The sequence below is a fragment of the Amblyomma mixtum genome, chromosome 9, assembly GCF_055824585.1.
Source record: "Amblyomma mixtum isolate Tamu chromosome 9, ASM5582458v1, whole genome shotgun sequence".
NCBI classification, from domain to species: Eukaryota; Metazoa; Arthropoda; class Arachnida; order Ixodida; family Ixodidae; genus Amblyomma; species Amblyomma mixtum.
This window is the reverse complement of record NC_143020.1, coordinates 61,397,474-61,419,593: the sequence shown is the minus strand read 5'-3', so window position 1 is coordinate 61,419,593 and position 22,120 is coordinate 61,397,474. Positions and strand designations below refer to the sequence as shown.

Sequence of the window (22,120 nt, the reverse complement as noted above, 5' to 3'; positions counted from 1 at the left end):
GCAGCTGGAGCATAGCGAAGGGGCAGGCGGGTGGAGAGGAGCACAGAAGAGAGGGTGGTCAAGTGGAGAAGAAGACAGTGACCCGCACTACCAGGTGCGTGCGTTCCACAGAGGATGGACGGCGCGTTGAGATCGCTAGTCCACGATGTACCACATGCTCACGCATACTTTGCTGAATGTATCGCATTTACCGTCTCTGCATTTTCCTTTATTCTCCACGCATCAGCGCAGCTATAAACTTTGTCTTTTTTGAAAACAGGCCTTCACATCACCAGAGGAGTCTGGGTTGAGGGTACGTCGTACGAATTTGAGTCCATAAATGGGGCCCACGTGTAGTTGAAATACCGTGGATCCGACCATTGTGTCGGTGGCTTATTGAGGGGCGGAACCATTCTGCTCCTGTATTCCGCCAGCCGCGCTTCCGCCATCTGCACAATCTGAAATAAAACACGGGCAACAAATGTAAAGCAGTGGGGAATAAGGCTTGGCCGGTTTTCTTATTCTTGGCGCGTAACATGCCCAATATCAGAAACCATGCCTGGAGGTATCATATGCAGCAGTGGGCTTCGAATGAGATATTAAAAATAATTGGTAAGAGCCCTCGCGTATTTGCTCGGGGAACACTAACCTGTAGGGTAAGAGCTGTGGCTCCTTTGAAACCATGCGCCACGTTTTCGAGTGATCCCTAGCCTATGTGTACCGTCTTTGCAAAAATTAATCATTCTGAACGATTAGCTTCCCAGCCGTATCGTGGAGCACTTGCGCTACCATTCATGTTGTAAATCTGCGTAAAGGAAGGACATACCTTGTCCTCCCCTTTCGAGACCCTTGGCCATCAGGGAAACCATGAGGCCTCCACTATACGAATATGAAACAAGTCATGAAGCCTGGTTTCTATTAGCAAAGGAGGTAGATGAAAAATTGTTCCTCTAGGTCAAATTGGGGACAGTTATTCAAATGCAGTTTAATTAACCACAAAGTACTGTGCGTTTCTTTTTTGCTCTCAAATTTAAGGCAGCACGACGGTGCAAGCCTTTTCTTTTGTCTTCATGAGCTTGACCTTGAATAACTATAGCTCACATCGTAATCTGAAATTTTCCTTGTCAAATTGCACGCACTCGAGATATTTTAGTGGCGCATATGGAAAAATTAATCTCAAACCATTAATAAAGTAAATATGCCGAAAAAAAGTGATACTATGGCTGTAAATGCGGTGGCGCAATGTAAGAACCTTCTAGAAAGTTCACGCGCGTCGCTACCGCTTCGAGTGCTTCCTGCTTGCGTCAGTCGTTGTCTTGCAGCCGTCGAGTATGCGCGTTCCTTTCGTATGAGTCGAATGTACGGTATCTCGTTGTGTCATTGCGTGCGCGTTGACGCGTTTACGGCCATGAAAGGGGCGTCTTCAAATTGCACCAAAACGTCCGCAGAAAGGAAACGTGTGAGGGAACGTCGGGAACGTAATACCGAAGCGAAGCGTTTGAAACCTGCATCGCAACACAAGCGAAAGGAACCGCAGTCGTCGAACACTCGCCCCAGAAACATGCCTAAGCAAGGCGTTTGAAATGTGCTTCACAACGGACGCCCCACTCGCCTGACTCGCGCGAGTCCCAAGTGAAGCAAAGAGAGGTGACAGGTGTAGAACAGGTGTCAATGCCTTCGCATTCCCCCAATGCGCGTCGCCGCAGTCATCTCTAACGTTTTTACCGCGGTGCGTGTCAAAACTGGTGATGTGGTGTCTATACGTACCTGCGGGTTCTCCTCCGCAATGTTGTTCATCTCGCAGGGATCCCGATCGATGTCGAAGAGGCACGGCTTCTCGAGTGGCTTGCACTCCTTCGTCCTCCCCTGACCGCAGTGGGTGCGCAGTTTGTCGGGGCTGTGCTTCGCCAAACTGCGACCTAAGCTCAGGATCGTCCGAGCAGCTGGGCACGTCCAGTCCAAGGCGTTTCTAGCAAGAAACGCCAAAAGAATCGAGACGCATTATTGGATATCCTTTAAGCTTGGAGCGATTCTCATGAATCAGATGCAATGCAAATTAGGACACGTGCTACTGCATAATGGCCGGAAACGACGTTGAGGTCGCTGATTATAGCAACCAGTTACCCCAACCGGTACTAGATTGACGGTGGTCCGTCTAGTTCTTGCGATCATTGGTATCGCAATTTCAGAAGGCCCCCTCAAACGCTTTAAGGGCCTCTGAAGGGGGCTATCAGTAAAGTTGCGGTCACTGGACGTTAAATCTCGCCGCTCCAAGAATATCCTCCATAAGAATTTTTTTTTAATGCGTTCATTAGAAGCCCAGTTATCGGCAGTGAAATTTTGAAGTCCAGCGTTTTCGCGCCTTTACCTTTAAACGTAGTCAAGCTGATGATGATGATGATGAGCGAGAGCGAGATACCGACAGAAAAAAAGACATTGGTCTTCTACGTGCTTTACATAAATCTGCATTCACTTTTTATAGATCCAGACTTCTTAATTGTTCTCTTTATTTTCTAGTGTTCCTGCCCATGTTAGTGCTTTCTTGGGCACTTCATGGCATCAAATTAGCCAGATAAGTTTACTTTAGCAGAGAATGGGCATTTTACTCCGACAAAATATGTCATGGTTAAATTTAACACGAAGTTAAGAAATTTATTTGTTAATTCATTTAGTTACGTATTTATTTATAAATTCATTGAGTAGCTCCATCAGAGCACATTGAATCATTGGAAAGCTATATCACATGAACTGGCTCATTTTTAGGCGCGAACTGCGCGAACTGGCACCGAAGTCGAAGCCAGGTGTGCAGGTGTTATTTGGACAACGTCTTCGGGGGTTGCGTTCCAAGTCAAGTTATTGCAAGGCGACACTTCTCTCTGACGCACACTATTCCATGCCTACTAAGGAATCAGTGTCAATACCTTGTACCAGGACTGTGTGGCGGACGAGTGGGCACCACGACCGTCTTGTAGAAACACTCCGTCTCGTTGTCCCAGTGGTCATAGGCGTAACTATCGTAGTTGTAGCGCGGGCCATACTTGTCCCTGGATGTGCTATCGTTTCCGGCTGGTTCGAGCGGAAGGTCGCTGACCTCGGTCGGCTGGTACCAGCCGTCGAAGCGGCCTTCATACCACGTCCCGTTCAGGTACTTGTACCGGCCGAACCGCAGCGCCGACATGTTCCAGATGGGGTCGATGTTGTGCAGCACTTCGGTCCTCGGTACGCCTACTCCGGACACTAAGCTGCGCCACATGTCGATGCCGTCAATGTCGCCCAGGTCCTTTACGTCCCCTCCTGCGTTAGACGCTTAACGTATAATGAGGGCCAATTCTGTCGGCCTTTAGCGATAGATTACGGCGTTGTAGTGACGAAGGGACTGCTCTCTCTGAAAACAGGGTTCTTATGGGCCAGAAAAGGTCGACGTTTGTAAGACCAACATCAGCCATTTTCAGAAGCAAACTTCGCTGGCGTTAGGACAGCTTAATGCGATAGCATTAAAAACCCCGCCGATGTCCAGTGTAACGAATGCAGCTGAGTGGTTGGGAAAAGTCACGTGACCGTCTGATGACATCAAACCTGCCATGATGGGCCATCTGAATGGTTCAGAAAGGTCACGTGACCTTATGGCGTCGTCACAACCTGCCCACCGGGTTGTGAGCAGTCTAGTTTCTCGATAGCAGCCCAGATAGCATTATAGCACTATAGCTCACATCTGGAACAGCCCGGGGGCGTCAGGTGTCCCGAAATTCGCTCATCGGTCGAGAGAGTTCCGAGGTGACAGAAAAAACAAATATAACAAAAATCGAATTAAGAAATGCTCTCTCCCACTCACCGCTCCCAGTCGGGCGTTGCGAAAGGAGCACGTGACAGTCGCATCATTGTATGACGCGTGCTCGTAGGCGTGGCTAGCGCTCTCTCTGGTCGTGCGGTATCGCGTTTGCCTATGCGCGGCGCCAAGATTCCTTCGGCTATAGCAAAGACACGAATGGCATCTTCAAAACTCCAGAACCTGGTATAGATAGTACTTACAGTGGGCTACAAGGCAGTTAATAGATAAGGAGCCTAACAGCAATATTTATAAAGTTACTCTAGAAGCATAAGTAATCGGCCCAGTATTGCAAATTTATGGTTTCACTCTGATCTTTTGTAGGACCAGGCTTTGCCAATACGTTTCCAATATTAAGCCGTTTACCTGTGCTGATTGGGATAACTAATAATTATAACTTAACCAGCTTGATAACATGTCTTAGATGTATTATGATGCCCAAAAAAGCTTGCTTCTAACTCAACAAGTCTATCTTCAGAACTTTCTGACAGGATCAGGTGAAACACCCTATATATCTAGAGAGCTCAATTATGGGTACAAGAAAAAGAACCACGGCGGCGCCACTGTCGTTTTTCTGAAAAGAGGAACAATATCTTCAGATATATGCTCTGCAATAAAAATTTTGCAGTCTAATGCACAGTGGAATAGCAAGTGCTCCAGTCACTGAAGGAGGTTTCATCTTGTAGAAAAATATTTTTCGGCTACTTTTAAGACCTCTGCTCTCATAAAGTAAGTACGGTTAATGTCGCATCGTTTTCAGCGTCTTCAAGCCCTTTGTCCCTGAATCGAGGCGTGTAGGTAATGAGTTTTTCTTATACTACCTCTCGTTCTTGAGGAACTTTATAAAAAGCTTGGAGTAGCACGAGCATGCCATTTGACGGAGACGAATAAAAAAAAAGGAAGCAGCCTTACCTGCAATCTTACATCCGGTGAGACTTTTAAGCAAGCATGAGCAGTGCAATCAACACACGGAGATAAATACTGGAGAGTCGAGGGGACTAATTTTACCGCGTGCGTCAGAAATGCCGAAATGCACAAATATTATCATAACTTAAGTGTGTAAAGAAACACATTAGCGACATCAATTCCATTGATACGATGGAAATGCGATCACATTTTACTTTCACTGGGCAATCTATTCCAATTCTGGTTCTATTCCATTGTAATTCCATTGTTTTTAACTCATCAACATCGACGCATTCTGATCGTATTCCACTTCAGATTCTTTTCGTGCACGATAGGCTGTGACTTCAACGAACAGTGACGTTTTAGAGTGACTTCAATTTTCTGTTACTCTCCTTTCTCTTTCTTTTTTTTATCCCCTCACTCCTTTCCCCCCCGTGTAGGGTAGCAAACCGATTATTCTTCCGGTTAAGCCCCCTGCCTTTCCTCTTCTACACCCTCCTCCTCCTAATCCAGTGCTTATTCTATTCCAACTTTTATTCGATTCTCACTCTATTTGTGTGCGTAATCGCTTCTTAAATTCATTTTTGCTGAGTGATTCTTAACCATTTTCGCCGCCGCGGTGGCTCAGTGGTTACGGCGCTCGGCTGCTGAACCGAAAGACGCGGGTTCGATCCCGGCCGCGGCGGCTGAATTTCTTGTAGGCGAAATTCGAGAGGCCTGAGTGCTGTGCGATGTGAGTGCACGTTAAAGAACCCCAGGAGGTCGAAATTTCCGGAGCCCTCCACTACGGCGTCTCTCATAGCCTCAGTCGCTTTGGGACGTTAAACCCCCATAAACCAATAAACCAAACCAATCTTGAACATTTTCACTTTTTCCGAGTCATTCTTTGCCCGACATCTTACTGCTCTCCCCTATAAGTGGAGGGGGTATTTTCCCTCTCTGCACGGCTAGCGACGCAACACTATAGCAGCAGCACCGTTGCTTTCTACAGGAGGCATATCTCAGATGCAGGTACGTACCAGCCGCACTGTACAGCGTGGGAAGCCAGTCGGTCACGTCCACCAGCGGACGATACACTCTGGGCTGGCGTATCGTGGGGCTCCAGAGAAACGCTGTCCCACGCACTCCACCCTCCCAGTGGGTCATCTTGGTGCCGCGTTGCGGCCAATTGGATCCCGCGCTGTTGTCGATGCCTCCGGCTGCAGCTCCATTGTCCGTAGTCAGCGCGAGGATTCTATTGTGGATGGCGTCCGTGGCGTTCAGGGCCTCAACCAGCTGCCCCATGGCGTCGTCCAGCGCAGAAAGCACGGCTAAGAGAGAGAGAGAGAAATATTCGTTGAGAGACACAAACGTAGAAGCTGATTGCACCACTGGGAACGCCATGCTACAGAAGCATTGGAATGAGCAGAACATGCTATATTCTGGCCCTGGTTAGAGGGCCGTCTTAGTTTAGAGCTCCGGATTGATTTCAACCGCCTCAGATTTCTAACGTGCACTGATAACGCAGGAAAACGCAGGGAGCTATGCAAAGAAAAATTAAAGGTGTGGCATTAAGGCAGAATGGGTCTTGGAACAAAGAAGGTTAATGGCATTCTAGTCGAAATCAAGAAGGGGTGGGCTTGGGCAGGGCACGTAATGCGAAGGCAAGGTAACCACTGGTCGTTAAAGGCCGATTCACACGACGGACCGTTCGCCCGCGGCCCGCGCACTACGTGTGCATACGTCAGCACTTTGAGGGGCGCGCTGGATGCATGGATGGATGGCGGCCGACAGCGCGCCCCTCAAAGTGCTGACGTATGCACACGTAGTGCGCGGGCCGCGGGCGAACGGTCCGTCGTGTGAATCGGCCTTTAGGGTAACGGAGTGGATTTCAAGAGGAGGCAAGCGTAGCAGGGGACGGCAGAAAGTTAGGTTAGGAAAGTTAAAAGTTTGCGGGGATAAGGTGGCCATGCCTGGCACAGGACAGGATTAATTGGAGAAATGTGGGAAGGGCCTTTGTCATCTATTCTGCGTAGTCACACTGCTGCTGATTACGACGTAATTCTCAGAAATCGTAATTTGGTTGCTCCGCAACATCGACGCATTTAGTGTTCACGTCGTACTTCGCTAAATAAGGGCACCTAACATCTTTACGTTCTATTATTTCTTTACTGATGGCTGCTGACAAGCGCATGTTGGAGCCGAAAACCGACGTCAGTAAAACAGGTGCGTTCGCCACCGTTAATCCGATATAAGACCAGCTCATAGGTTATGAATCTTGCTGTAATTCGTTCAGAGATACCTTCTGTACTGCGACACTTTTTTCATTTCTTTCTGATATCATCATCAGCATTTAGTGATATATTCTACGCGTTCACTGCGGCTGCGATTTTCGGAGCCCTAATCACTGCGCGTCGTCGCCCACAGGTGGGCCACGCTTAAATTTTCTTAGGTGCCACGTGACTCACCAGAAGCCAGCTTGTTGGAACTGCCAACATATGTCAATGGTATCTGGCATGTGTGCTTTTCGCAGGGTCTTTGAAAAATATTAGCTCTCCCAAGTTTTCGCCACGCGACTCGGTACTCATGGCGTCCCAGCATGAGGACACAACGTATCCCACCGGTGACCCACGGCGCAGTGAACGTATTAAGGGTGCCGCAAGGAAAGCGAGCACTCATTGCCCCTAGGCGAAGTTTTTTCTTTTTTTTTTCAGTGGAAAACAGCATTAGTATCCACTCCTGCAAAACAGCGCGAACTACGACGGACAAGAATAAGACAAGAACAGCGCTCGTCCCGTGTCCTTCTTCTCTTGTCCGTGGTAGTTCGCACTGTTTTACAAGTATGCATCTGTACCTACTCGCCCGACTGAACGTTCTGATTAGTGCCGATATTTTATTAATGCGAAAGCATTATATGACTATTTCACGTCAGCAAAAAGTGTCCTCAATTTTTGTCCGCGCGATTACGTCGTTCTCTGAAGTTAAATGTGTGAAAGTGGGATTGTGATAGATAGTGTGTGACAAAATGTAGTCGTGGGAAAAGTTTGGTTGATGAGCTGTAATTAGTTAATTGTTAAGTAATTAAACATGGAAAAACACGAAAAATGCACTTATACAGTAAAATAGCTATGAACATCGATATAGTACATGGAAGTCAGAACAGCCACGGACGCCGATATAATATATGGACGTTTTGCTTTCGCATTCCTCCGCTGTGGGCCGTCGCAGTGACCTAAAAGATTTTTTAACTTTCAAGAAATAGGTACCCCAAGCTCCATTTCAGAGTCCCAAAAACCCGACCTTGTGATGGAGATGCCAATTATGTCCATTATAGAACGAAGGCATCTAGCTTCGATTTCCAATTAGCCCCCCGGGGCTTCGACAGCTGCTGCCACCCTCTCCCTTTTATTGTAAACTCTCATGAAATAAAATAAAGTAAACAAAAAAATGGAGAGGAAGCCCGCACCCAACCAGAGGTTATCGCAGGCAATCCAATTAAACATAAAAGAAAAGGGGCCAACGCCCAAGAGAAAATTTAAGAAAAACCAATTACAAAAAAAAAGAGGCACAAATGATGGGCGGGGAAAAGTGATTTTTAAAACAAGACGCCCCTGAAGGATTAAGAAGTACAAAATGAACATGGAACAGGGATGGGTCCAGCGTGCCCGGATTCTGCAGACAGGCTCGCAGGCGGCCAGGAGGAGGGAAGGTGCGGGGATCTGTAAGAAGGAAGAAGAGACAGGAAAAGAAAGCGAGGAGAAAAGAAAAACAAAAAAACGAAGAAACAGGAGATACTGGGCTTAAGAAAGCAGAAGGGGTACATAAAAAAGGGGAAATAGAAAAGAGGATCAAGTAAATGACAAAAAGGCATGTAATAACGCAAGGAAATAGAACGAGCGAAAAGTTAAAAAAAAATCAAACAAACAATTAAAACATGAAAATATAACAGCTAGAGAAACGAAAAGGAATGGCAAAAATAAGAAATAAAAATGAAAAACGAAAAGCAAAGAAAACAAAGACTGTATGTACACGCAAAGCCAGCAAATATCACGGTCCACATACCATCCACATGCCCGTGAGGCAGGGGCAGGGCCACGGCCCACCAATATTGGCCATATGGTGCCCCCGACCACATGAGACATGGGGAGGCACAGAAATGGTAGGGAGGTCTACGAGCCATCAGGGCGGGCATAAACACGAGAGACAGGTGAAAGAAGGGAAGAAACGCGAACAGCAACGCGAATAAGCAACGCACGAGACCGAGGGGAACCTAACAAAGAGGGGAAGTCATGAGGGGAAAGAAAGTGCGGATAGCCGGGAAGCCCTGCTGCTATGTCTGCGGTGAGAGGACAGGCACGCAGGTAATGGAGAACATCCCCCACAGCTGCCCCGCATGGACAAGAAGGCGAAGGAAGGAGGGCAAAACGATGGAAGTACGAGGGAAAACGACCATGGCCAGTTAGGAGAGGGACAAGAGATCGGGGTGGAGGGAAAGAGAGCGGGAGGCGGTTAATAGAGGGGACAAAAACAGCCAGGAGGGTGTCAGAATGTTCCGCGGCCCAGGTGTCTGACCAAAGCCTGAGTATGGTGGTACGCATGCGGGTGCGCACTGACAAGGGTGACAGCCACGACGGCCGCAGGAGGCCACGCGCCGACGCCAGTGAGGCGGCCCAGTCAGCGAGCTCGTTGCCCCAGACACCACAATGGGCGGGGACATGATAGAGGAAGACAGGACGCTGAAGAGAAATGGCGTCAAGAGTGCGCTTGATGTCGCGGACGCGTAAGTCGTTCCTAGAAAGAGAGTGAGGAGCCTTAAGGAGAGAAAGGCAATCAGAGTAGACATGCAAGGGTAAAGGAGAGGGGGCGCGCCGGGCGTAACAACAGGCCTCATGAAACGCAACAGCCTCTGCGCAGAAGGCACTAGAGGCTGTCTCTAGACGAAACCGGCCCACGTTCCGCAGCATGAGGTTTAGACATGCGCATCCGAGTGAGAGAAGAACCCAGAATTAGCCCACCTGCAAAGAATGTCTCAATCATTACTTACACGGTGCAAGGCTAAATCCTTGCAGCACGCAAACAAAAGGTGAAATTTTGTGGCTACGTCAGAGGTAAGTTTTGTGGCTACGTCAGAGAGGCACGCACCCAAGGAAGGCCCGAGGAGCACCCCCCCCCCCCCCCCCGCTCGAAACCAAGTTTCACCACCCCCTGCTTTTTTTGGCTGCGTGTACAGCCAACTGCCAGTACCCACCCCCTCTCCCATCACCACCAGGCAGAAGTTACCTTGGTGCCTTCCCGAAAAAAATTCCTGGCTACGTGCCTGACGCCGGAAATTTAAACGCAGTACTAGTAATTTAGACTTATACTACTGTTAGCAAAACAGCTATTTTCTTACCATGACTTGAAAGTTATGACACGAGCATGAGGTCAGCGGGAGGCTTCTAATGCCTATTCAAAAACAGGTGGTCTCATGGCGGCTCTGGGAACCGAACCCTGCACCTTCCGCGCACATAGCGGGTGCTCAAACCACTGGCTTATGCGGAGAGCGCAGTGTTTATGCATCTCTTAGATTTAATCCAAAATGTGTTGTAACACTCCTCACACCGCGTCATTAGGTTCCATCCTAAATGTGGAACATTGGCAAGCGTCTACTAACCGGCGAATTCCCGTCGCTTGGGGTTCTTGATGTGGCTGTTCATCTGGATGTACTTTTCGGGTGCCTCGAACAATGCGTAGAAGTTGCCCACGTGAACAGCCAGGTGACTGAGGTACAGAAAGAACGGCTGCAAGAGGGTTACAGCTCTGCACACATCAGGAAAAGGAAGGCATGTTTCGAAAGCATACTTACTGGCGTGAATAAATTCGTGAGGATTGGACTGGAATAACATAATGGTTCCAGGAACGATTTCATTGGATTTTTTTTTTTTCCTGAAGCGATGCTATTGGCCCGATATCGCTGCGAACTGCCTGCTGGCGCAGCGGTGTAACAGAGGGACAGAATGAAAAAGTTGAATATACCAGCCTTGATCTACGCCGGTATCCGATATCATCATCATCATTAGCCTGACTGCGCCCACTGCTGGACAAAAGCCTCTCCCACAATTCTGAAATTAACCCTGTCCTTCCAGCTGCAGCCACCCGACCGCGCGAACTCCTTAATCTCATCCGCCCACCTGGCTTTCTGATATCAGAAAACAAATGTTAAGAACAGTAAGTAAACGAACACAGCAGCATTGTATCCAAAATGATCGAAAGCAGACCGACATCGCGATTATTCTTCCTCTGTTTCCTCGCTTTTGACAATCATGTCCGAACATCACAAAAGAAGTACGAAGCCACTGATGTCAAGATCAAAATGTCTTTATCGACCTTATGCGCTTTTTGTATCCGTATAGAGGGCTTCAGCAGTGTATTCACCGTGCGCTTCACTGCATCCTTTTGACAACTAACCATCCGCTGTCGCAGCACAGGATCTCTACTGGTAGTCATCACTGAAGGTTTGTCAGACAAGATCTGATGGAGCTCTTCACTTTCACATGCGACTCCGCAGTGCTTCGCCTCCTGTAGACTCTCTGTAATAGCGTCCACACCTCTCTCCCACTCCCAACGTTTTCCCTTCTCCCCACTTCGAAAATAGTGCTAACTTTGCGCAATAAACACTTTCACCATCACTTCCTTCTGTTTTATCCTTTCAACCCAGTCTTTTGCCCTTTTTCCCTGCGGCAGGACTGCCCACCAGAACGTAATTAGTGATGCATTAAAACTGCAGCGTAACTTGGATTCCATCCAGTCCTGGTGCTAAAATAGGCAAATGTCTTTGAACGCCACAAAATGCCAATTTGTCTCTTTCACTCGAAAGCGTTCCCCATTACAAACAAATTACTCACTACATAATGTTCCCTTGCAAAAAGTACTTGATATAAGTACCTCGGCGTTTATTTTTCATCGAACCTAACATGGACGAGGCAGGTTGAATACACTACATCCAAAGCCTGCAGAATGCTTAATTTCTTAAAACGAAATTTCAATACAGCACCGTCTAATGTCAAACAACTCCTGTATTTCACTTACATCCGACCAGTTCTTGAATATGCCTGCCTTGTATGGGACCCCCAGTTTGCTTTCTTATGGGATATGCTCGAGCGCGTCCAAAATATTGCTGCGAGATTTGTGTCCAATAATTACAGCTTCTCAACTAGTGTCACGTCTCTTAAAAACCACCTTGGCTGGTGATCTTTAGCTAACCGTAGGAAACATTTGAGATTACAAATCATGCATCGCATCTATTTTGGAAAGCTGGGCATTGACAAAGACCGGTATCTGCTTCAACCTCACTTTTTTGCTAGACGAGTTGATCATCAGTGGAAGATCCGAGAGATTAAATGTCGCACAGATGTTTACAAAACCTCGTTCTTTCCACGGGCGATCAATGAGTGGAACAGGCTACCAGCCGGCGTCACTGAGTGCTGCACGAAAGGTCAATTCCGCGCATTCTTATCTGATGTGTGACGTGGCACGCAGTTGTCTTGCGCGTGTCTTTTTCATTTAATTAGTGTCATTTCATTTGTGGAGCGTGGTTGCCTTCCTTCAGTGCATGCTTTTCCTCATCTATTAGTTGTGTGATTGTATTTCTGTTATCATGTGTACTTTCGGCCAAATGAGCAGAAGTTATTGTGTTTCCCCCTGGCAATAATGCTCTCGGGCGCTGCAGGTATCTGTAATAAATAAATAAATAAATAAATCTCCTGATCATCTCCCTATCTAGCCCTATTTCCTCCTTCAAAACCACCTCCTTGCCCATGTCCCCTTAAAGCGACATCACGTACAAAATAATTTTTCTTGTATAGGTAAATTACCGGGTTAAATCTTATGCAAAACGCGCTGTTTCAAAGCGAGCGGAGTTTTTCTAAGCCTGAAAAGGTCATGAAATGTAATACAGGTGTCCCCATCTGCTGGCCGTTTTGCAAGCAAACTGCGTTGCGTTACGGCCACCTGGATCGAGAGCGCGGCGGCCGTGGTTGCGTCGAGACCGCTTTCGTCGCAGATCTCTGATGTCAGGCTATATGTTGATGAAACGTTTTGTGAGTGAGCCTTAGTGAACACTAGCGATTTTGCCGCAGTTCGGCCTCGTCAGAACTAGATAGTATATAAGTAACGAATTGCAAGGACAGGCCACAAAGAAGAACTATTTCCTTCGCCACACACGTTGGCAGCATCAACAGCTGCATGCTGACTAAGGTGCAGTATTATCTTGACATTTTGTTATGCATACATTTGTGACCTTGTTTTTTTACCGCTCAACCTGCTGAAGCCCCCCGTAACAATAAATTCGACCGCATTTCCGCCCTATGCTCTACTGACTCGACTACTAGGAGACGTAAGCACCTTGGTTCGGTCCCGGTTCTTGAGTAGCTCTACGGCTTTCTCCGTGAAGAGCTCCGTGGTGTACTTTCCGGACTTGGACCAGTCGGCCGTGAGGTTGTCCCATAGGTCCAAGCCCCAATCTGTCCACTTTCCGTTGGGTTCATCCAAGTACTTCTGGCAGATGCAGGAGTGACGAGAGCCAGTAGAAAAAAAACAGTATGAACGGCGATTAGCGCAGCATCAAGCAACATTGGCATGACATCACAGCCGTCTGTCTCCCATGCACGCAGCACTTCCACCGCCCTTCAAAATCGTTGACAGGGGCTTATAGTTGACATTAATACGACACCTTTAAAATGCCTCATCGGGAAAAAATTGTGTCGTCGGTCGTGAAATTCGCTAATTTTCTAGAGGGAAATAGCGAAAGAACAGCGGACAATTTTCATTAGATGGAGGCAAGAGATGCTACGAGACCGGAAAGTTACCTCACTTCTTTAAAGGTTTGGTTTGGTTTGGTTCGGTTTATAGATGTTTAACGTCTTAAAGCGACTCGGGCTAGAGGGACGTCGTACCGAAAGGCTGCTCAAATTTCGACCGCCTTGGGTTCTTTAACGTGCACTGACGTCGCACAGTACACGAGCCTCTGGAATTTCGCCTCGATCGAAATTCAAACGCCGCGGCCGGGATAGGCATCAACCGATTCTAATGCTAGCTAAATGCTGCACATGACGTTTGGTAATTTCGTGTCCCTGCGATTTTTTTCCTGCGACATTAGGAATCTGCTACATAGGATGAAATCATGGTTGAAATCAGCCCTGTACACGGTCTCTATCTCTAGTTAGAACGCCGCCGCGGTGGCTCAGTGGTTATGGCGCTCGGCTGCTGATCCGAAAGGCGCGGGTTCGATCCCGGCCACGGCGGTTGAATTTCTTTGGAGGCGAAATTCTAGAGGCCCGTGTACTGTGTGATGTCAGTGCACGTTAAAGAACCCCAGGTGGTCGAAATTTTCGGAGCACTTCACTACGGCGTCTCTCATAGCCTCAGTCGCTTTGGGACGTTAAACCCCATAAACCAATCCAATCTAGTTAGAACGCGGCTGCGGGCAGCGTGCGAAGCTGGGTGGATGGACGGAAGATAACAGCGTCCCCTTTGAAACGGGGTGGTAGCAGTTTCCACCATGCACGGCTCAGCCTGCACTCCTCGCGGCGCCTCTAGCGGGGTGTTGGGTAACTATAGCGCAGGCGCTTAGAGGTGTGCGCCGCCTCCATGGTGCGCCGTAAAGCTTTAATGCGCCGAGACGTGGAGCGCCGCCACCGACTGTTTTCGCGGCGCCGCCGCCGACGACGTCTTCTCTCGGAGCGCCGCCGCGGCTCACAGCCATCGCTTGGTCGTGGGAACCAAAACCAAAACAGCATGAACAATAAATTGAATTATAAACTATTTAGCCTACCTAGGCGAATGCCACGCGGTGGTCATGTATTCTAATGCCTAATGCACCATTTAAAAGCAGAAAACACGCACTTAAATTTGTGTCTATGGTCCTTTAACTGCCTGCAGTCATCGGGCAGACGCGCTGACGCCAGGAACCTTCTCAATAAAGCCGGGAGCACCTTTCTCTCCCAATTGAGCGCAGCGCTTTGGCAAGCCTTCGCACAAACACACGCACACACACGATGCCACGTGGCACTGAACATGCTCGGACGCGTCGTGCGGCGCCGCGTTGAAAGGAGCCCCGGCCTTCGGTATGTTCGGAGCACGCTACGCGCGTCCTCCGATCAATGGCAATCACGACTTGAGGGTTGTAGGCAGTGTGGTTGCGGGTGGACTCTGAGGTATGTTTGAAGACGGCATCAGCGCTGGAGATGCAACTTGCAGCGAGATAAGAATTTCTGGCCCTGATGTGTTTGAGATGCCGGTTGGAAGTTTTCGCATTATTCTGCTGCATTCGAAAGTTAAAAGTAGTTTTGTTTGGAGACCTTTCGGGCACTTAACATACCTCACTGGGGGAAAGCACAAGAGAGTTGGACCGACTGCTACTACGAAAGCTGTTTGGGTAAGTCATCAGAGGAGGGTGACTCAAAGCCTTTCGAATCGCAAGTAGAGCGCCTTTTGTTCTTTACAGAACTACTTTACTAGGCCGTTTTACCATTTCTTTGTGAGAATTTTAATATTCACCTGTTTCCTCGGCAGCTGCAAGGTAAAACGCTACGGCAGTAGAGTAAGCACGTCGAACATACAGAGACACTTGATGAACGACAACAAACTACAAGACGACTGCAAGAAGGGGGCAGCTAAGACATTCGCGACGGTCAAGGATTATTTCCGGATGGTTTCCAGGTGCAAGACAACAAGTACATCGTCAATAAAAAGCTTGCTCGCCAGAGACCTGCTGCCTTTTAATATAGTTAAGGGAGAGGAGTTACAGGTGGGTTACGACTATAACGCAGTCCAAGCATCTGTGTTTCTTTTGTGATATTATAAGTGTGAACACAGAGTGAGTTTATTTCTCTTCTGTTGGACTTTTTAAAAAAATACGGAGTGGTCAAAGAGCTCCAAGAGCTCCCTGACCGAACGACCTTGTCGAGGGCAGCCCTGGATGATGTGTACCATGCCATGAACGGACAGGTGAAGATGGTAACCGAGGGGTCGAGGTTCTGTGCCGTCACGTGCGATCTGTGGACCGACAGCTACAGGCGGCGAGCCTACATCACGTTCACTTGTCACCATATTGACGGTATGTTTAGCATGCAGCTTTTAGAGTACTGATAGCAGTAAACTTGTGCCTCAACCCATGTATTAACTTGCAGCGCGTGCTTCAGCCACACTTCTCTAAAGTTTTTATTTTCATTTTAAACTTTCGGGAGCTTTTGAGAACAAGACAAAGACAAAAAAAAGCTCGCATGCTTCGTTCTTGCTTCTATCTTGAAAACATATATTTATTATATCACGAAAGCATTATGATTGCATTAATACTGGGCAAGTGTAGCGAACGCTCAAAAAGTGGTCAGTTTTAATGGGGTGGAGAGAGGGCCGGGTTTTTGAAACAGAGTCATTGAAATGAGAACAGACCAATTTATGTAAGAATCCTGAATTAGAATATTTTGATCTTTTTCTGGCTGTGCTGTTTCAGAGTGTAATAGTTGCTGTTTTTATTTCAGAGAACTACGAGCTCGTATCATTGACTCTGAGCGCGAGACACATGACCGAAAGACATACAGGCGATGCCGTCGTGAATGAGTTTCCAAGGTGCCTCGAAGAATTCAACATGGTGGGGAAGGAAGTGTGTGCAGTCACTGACGCCGGCTCGAACATGAAGCGAGCAGCAAATCTCGCGCAGACGAAACATCACCTGTGTATTGGGCATGGCCTACAAAACCTGGTTGTCAAGGACGGATTTGGAATCGTCCCAAAACTCTTGCTAGTCAACTGCCGTGACATTGTGAAGACGGTGCACTACCGAGCCTCCGACCAGGAGGAGATAGCGGACTCGGAACTGAATGCGGCAGTGCTGTCGTTGGTCAGTACAGCCGAAGCGCTTGAACATGACGAAAATGATCCTGTACTTGATGAAGGCTGTCAAACCAGCGATCATGCGTACAACGCCACTCCAGTCGCACGGGAGGAGCAGTGGCAGTTAAACTGGACGCACCGACCAGGTGGCATAGCATATTAACTATGTTCGAGAGCCTCGTCGCGAATGAAGCTGCGCTCAGGAAGTTGTAGGCTCCGCTAGGGCGCCCGTTCCCTGGTGTCGAAGTCTGGTGTCTAATTGAAGAGATTGTGCAATTCCTAAGCCAGTTTAAATGCGCGGTGGAGCTTCTTTCGCAGCAAAAATCGAGCACGTTTAATGTGCTTGTCGTTATTAGAATCGAGCTTTTCGGCTCACTTGAAGACGACATGTCAGGCAGTAGCCTAGAGCAAGAAATGAAGAGAGAGATGCTGCAGAAATTTGAACACAAGTTTCCTGTAACTGATGTTATGGTCATTGCATCGCTTCTTGATCCCAGGTTTCAAAACCTAAAGGCTATCGAAGAGTATGTAACGAAAAGGGAAACGTCCAAACTTGACTTTCTAGCAAAGCAGGTGCGTCGCTATGCCAAGGAATGCGACCTCACAGAGCCAGCTGTATGTGACGCGGGCCCTAACGACACTTTGATGTCCTTAGCGCGACGCCATTAAAGTGCACCACAGCACTGGACGAGCCAAATCAATGCCGAGTGTCACGCACTTCTAAGCAAACCCTGCGCGCAAGTGCACGACATTCTAAAATTCTGGAAGGGGGCTCAGAACGAGCTACCATGGCTCTCGTGCCTGGCTAAAAGAATTCTTTGCATTCCGACCACGAGCACACAGAGCAAACGAGTGTTCTCGGTGGCTGGTCTGGTACTTCGATCTCGAAGAGCCAATTTGCACCCACTCATCGTAGATAAACTCAAATATATATATATATATATTATATATATATATATATATATATATATATGCTGTCTTTAATATTCAAGAGTTTTAAAATATTCAATTTTTATTACCTGCCATTTTTATTGTTTGGAAAATTTGAATGTTCATTGGACTACCAAATAAAGATATTTCTACACCTCTACTGCACGATCCTGTTTCTTTGTAGCATTCATATATATCACAAATATGATGCTACTGACCCCGATAGCTGCACTGAACTATAAAAGTTTCTACTGTAGAGTAAAAAATAACTTTTTGTTCGGAATTAGCCGTGCCCCCAGCTATGCCGGCATTATACTAACCCGCATTTTGTTCATTCAACCTGTTGATAAGTTAACAAATTGTGAAAATTTCTATTCTGCCCCGTCATAAAATATCTCAGCTGAAGATACGTTCACCTACTAGAAAAGTATTTTGATTTTTTTTTCTTCCGGGAAACTGCCGTTCTAAGAAAGTTACTTAGCAAAGACCGATTAATATTCAGAACATGTAATTTCATGCAGCCGGGAAAATTTGTGTTATAACATGTACCAATTGGTTCACAGCTTAAGTGCTCAACCAAACAATTAAACGTTAGTGACAGAAAGGGTATAGTTATTTTGTACGTAAAGCACATTGTAAAAATACAATTTCAGTCAGGAGAAATGGAAGCGTGGCTAACGCTTCGAGCGTGTCCCGTGCGTCGGTGCTGGCTTAGCAATGCAAGAGGAATTCACTGACTGCGGACTGGAAAATATAAACATAGGTTTGACAAAATAGAGAAAACAATTGTGGCTACGAGAAAGAAAAAAAGCAAGGTTACGAGAAAGAAGTAAGCAAGCTTCTCCACATTCCTGGAAAAATAAATATATTGTTACGGGATTGGAGAAACGCAGGAAAGGCAAGGCGGAGAACGAAGGAAGAGGAAGTTGAGAGTGTTGTGCCCCGTTGGACGCTGATTCCCGCTCGCCGATTCAACCTCTCGCCGCTGGCCTGTTGAACTAGCTAGAACACCCCGGCTCTGAGATTATAGCCGTAATATCGTGGTGGAGGTGCTGGGTAATGATCTCAGCAACAAAACGGCGCAGCAACAACTGGAGCCCCGCCGGCGTCGTCGCCTTGCCGGCCTGGAACCGCTGACCGAAACCAAGCAGCCTCCCGCAGCACGAAGTGACGCTGCGATCCAAGTTGCAGACCAGCCTGTGGGCACAGTGACCGGTTCAACGCAGCACTATCGTGAGCCTCGCAGTTTCGCCGGAGCAGCAGGCGAGGACGTGGAGGAATGGCTGACCCATTACAAAAGGGTGAGCCGCTATAACCGCTGGGACACCGCCACTCAGCTTGCCAGCGTGGTTTTCTTTCTGACCCATACAGCGTTGGTGTGGTTTGAGAACCACGAGGACTCCCTCACCACCTGGGACCGCTTCGTAACCGAACTGCGACAGTGTTTTGGTGATTGCCTTGCGCGCCGCAAGCGGGCCGAACAAACGCTGGCACACAGGGCTCAGTTACTGGGCGAAGCTTGCACGACCTACATAGAAGAAATACTTAAGTTATGCAAAACAACGAATGCTAATATAACCGAGGACGATAAAGTAGGACATCTTCTGAAGGGCATTGCAGAAGATGTGTACAATTTTCTAATCGCGAAAGATGACTTGGGAGCCGTCTCAGACGTCATTCGGCACGTCCGCACATTCGAGACATTGAAGACTCGTCGTATTACGCCTAAATTTGAGCGGCTGGCTAACGCTCCAACTGTGGCCAGCGTCGAAGAGCGTTTTACGGATCTCTCGACGACGATCCGCCAGATCGTCCGCGAGGAACTTCTGAGATTCGAGCCCCATGCACGGTGTCCACCATCCGTGCCGTATGAAGTTCCCGTTTATCAAGGCTCTCCATTAGTAGTCCCCTCGATGCCTGGGCTAAGTTCAGTAAACACTGCACACACGTCCAGGTTCGGTGGACCTAGTCATCCCTATCACTCCTACTCACGCTCGGCGGACTTCGAATTGAACTACGATCCGGATTATGAACATCGTTCAAGACCGCCTGCACCCTCCTTTCGGCGCCCAGCCAGAAGGCCTGAAGACGCGCGTGGGTATTCAGTGCTTCCCGTCTCGTCAGAGCCTTCTAGAGAACAAGCTCTTCGTCGCACCGCTCCCTTGTGCCGCCGCTGCGGCATCGAGGGGCACATTGCTCGCTATTGCCGCCGCCGTCCACCACCTCGATACGAGCGGCCCGTCTATCCTCCTCCGCCGGTCAACAATTCGCACTACTTTCCTTGGCAACGGCCCTTGCCCTCGCTCGACTATCCTCTGCCCGACGGACAACGCAGCCACTCTCCGGTTTCCGACCGAAGTTTCTCACCTCCCCCTTCCTCTTCTGCGCGCCGTTCTTCGTCACCCCGGCGACGTTCCCCATCGCCTTCGCCGGCAAACTAGTCAGCGCGGCCGCGGGAGGTGAGGCCGCTGGAGACTGTGCGCTGCGTTTAGAAATTCCTCCCTCAATTGTTATGCTGAAAAACACAGTTCATGTGCTTGTGGATGGTGTGGCCACAATGGCGTTATTGGATACGGGTGCAACTATCTCAATTATGAGTTTGTCATTAAAGAACCAGTTAGGCCGCAAAGTTATGTTTCTTTGGGACCGGAGTGTTAACTTTCATGGCGCGGGCGGTGAGTTGTTGTGCCCCTTGGGGATATGCAGTGCTTTGGTGTACCTCGGCGGAGCCGTTTTTACAGCGGAGTTTGCAGTGCTTCCGAGATGTACGCATGACGTTATCTTAGGTGCTGACTTTTTACGAGTATGTGGCACAGCTGTCGACTGTCGCTCTGACGCACTCAGCATACGCGCATTGAGATGTGTGCCAATTTGTTTTAATGTCGGCTGAAGAATAAGATTTTCAAATCGTTTTTCATTTCTCTCGCTCTCAACACGTCTATATGTGTGTATGTGTGCCCTTAACATGAAAAGCATAGAACTTCAACCTGTTTAACAAAGAAGGATGTAGCGAAACAGCTTTCTCTTAATTTGTGGTTTTGGATTTTACGCCACCGGCGCCGCCGCCGCCGAGCAAAAATGGCCGTGCGCTGCCGCCGATAAATATCCGGCGCCGCGTCGACGGCGCCGCCGCCGCCGACTAAACGACCACCACGCCGCCGCCAGTCGAAACCGGCACGGCGCAAACCTCTACTACGTTGCACAAATCCGGCGGTTATGACCCTAGAGCGCCGTGCTTTTGCGCTGCATACGAATGTTGTAAATATTCTCTGTCATTTCGCGCCTCCTCTGCATCGAGACGAGCCATACTTCGTTTGTCCCACATTAGTGGAACATCTCACCCCTTCGTACTACGCCGCCGCGGTGGCACAGTGGCTATGGCGCTCGGCTGCTGACCCGAATGAAGAAGTGGGCTCGATCCCGGCCGCGGCGGTCGAAGTTTAATCGAGGCGAAATTCTAGATGCCCGTGTACTCTGCGATGTCAGTGCACGTTAAAGAACCCAAGGTGGTCGAAATTTCCAGTGCCCTTCACTACGGCGTCTCTCACAGCCTGAGTCGTTTTGGGGCGTTAAAAACCGTTCGTACTATGATTTAAAGGTGCACTGGAGAGGAATCTGAACTTGTCTTTTTGCCGCGGAAACTCGATCTACACGTTCCCAGCATTCTTAGAAACAGCGACTTATTGCCCTGTATGGCCGATTTCCCAAATTAAATCGAATTAACGGCCGGCTCCCGCCCTTTTTTTTTAATTCTGCCTCGTACGGTGGGCGGAGTCGACCAACGCGTGGAGTGCCTTTCACCCAGTCCCGTGGCGGCTTGCCGCTCTGCCATCGGCGGAGTAATACGTAGTAGTCCGTAGTAGCAAATAGTCCGCGCGTATTTTTATTTCTGCGGGCTTATTTTGCGGCTATATTATCTGCGAATGAAACTATTTATTCATGGAAACCTAAACAACAAAATAAAGCGAAAGTAAAGCCTCCACGGAGCTGGCTGAAAGGAACTTCACGCGTTGTCGACTCCGTCCATCGTACGAGGCAGAATTCAAAAAAAAGGGCGGGAGCCGGACGTTAATTCGATTTAATTAGGGAAATCGGCCATACAGGGCAATAAGTTGCAGTTTCTAAGAATGCTAGGAAGGTGTAGATCGAGTTCCCGCAGCAAAAAGACAAGTTCAGAATCCTCTTCAGTGCACCTTTAATACCATTTTGAGTGGCGAGAGGCGCTGCTGATGAGCGATAACATGGAGGACCAATGAGCCCTCATCCAGCGAGCCCGCAAAGCAGCCGATGCCAGTGGAGCCCTGTAGAATAAGGACCCCACCCATCAGCTGAAGCAGCTCCGCTGTTTAATAAAGCTTTCCTCCCTTTCCTCGTCGTCGTCCTCGCCGCTGCAACCAGACGGACGCTCGAACTTCCGAACAGTTCCTCGTATTATCTGCTGGCAGGTGACGAAGGCACTTTGCTAAACCTTGTTTGGACATAACTATCCGGCGACCGGGAGCGATGCCGCGGCGAAGGTGAAAAATAAGAGGAAATGCGAAAGATCGCAGTGTGTTCTAAAATTTCCATGCAGCATGACATTTTATCTCAGGTATTCTCGTCTGGGACTAAATTTCATTTAGAGCATCT

At 48.4% G+C, this 22,120-nt stretch overlaps 1 pseudogene across 1 annotated transcript in view; it reads right to left on the bottom strand.

Annotated features, from left to right (window-relative positions):
- Nucleotides 1-263: 263 nt before the first annotated feature.
- Nucleotides 264-22,120, bottom strand: part of LOC149329275 (arylsulfatase B-like) — a 36,061-nt pseudogene continuing 14,204 nt past the window's right edge. Inside the window, exons 5-10 of the transcript XR_016285559.1 lie at nucleotides 13,073-13,225; nucleotides 10,344-10,470; nucleotides 5,731-6,021; nucleotides 2,901-3,273; nucleotides 1,747-1,948; nucleotides 264-437 (exon numbers count right to left, since the gene is read on the bottom strand). The product of XR_016285559.1 is annotated as an arylsulfatase B-like (transcript). The remainder of the gene's footprint in view (nucleotides 438-1,746; nucleotides 1,949-2,900; nucleotides 3,274-5,730; nucleotides 6,022-10,343; nucleotides 10,471-13,072; nucleotides 13,226-22,120) is intronic.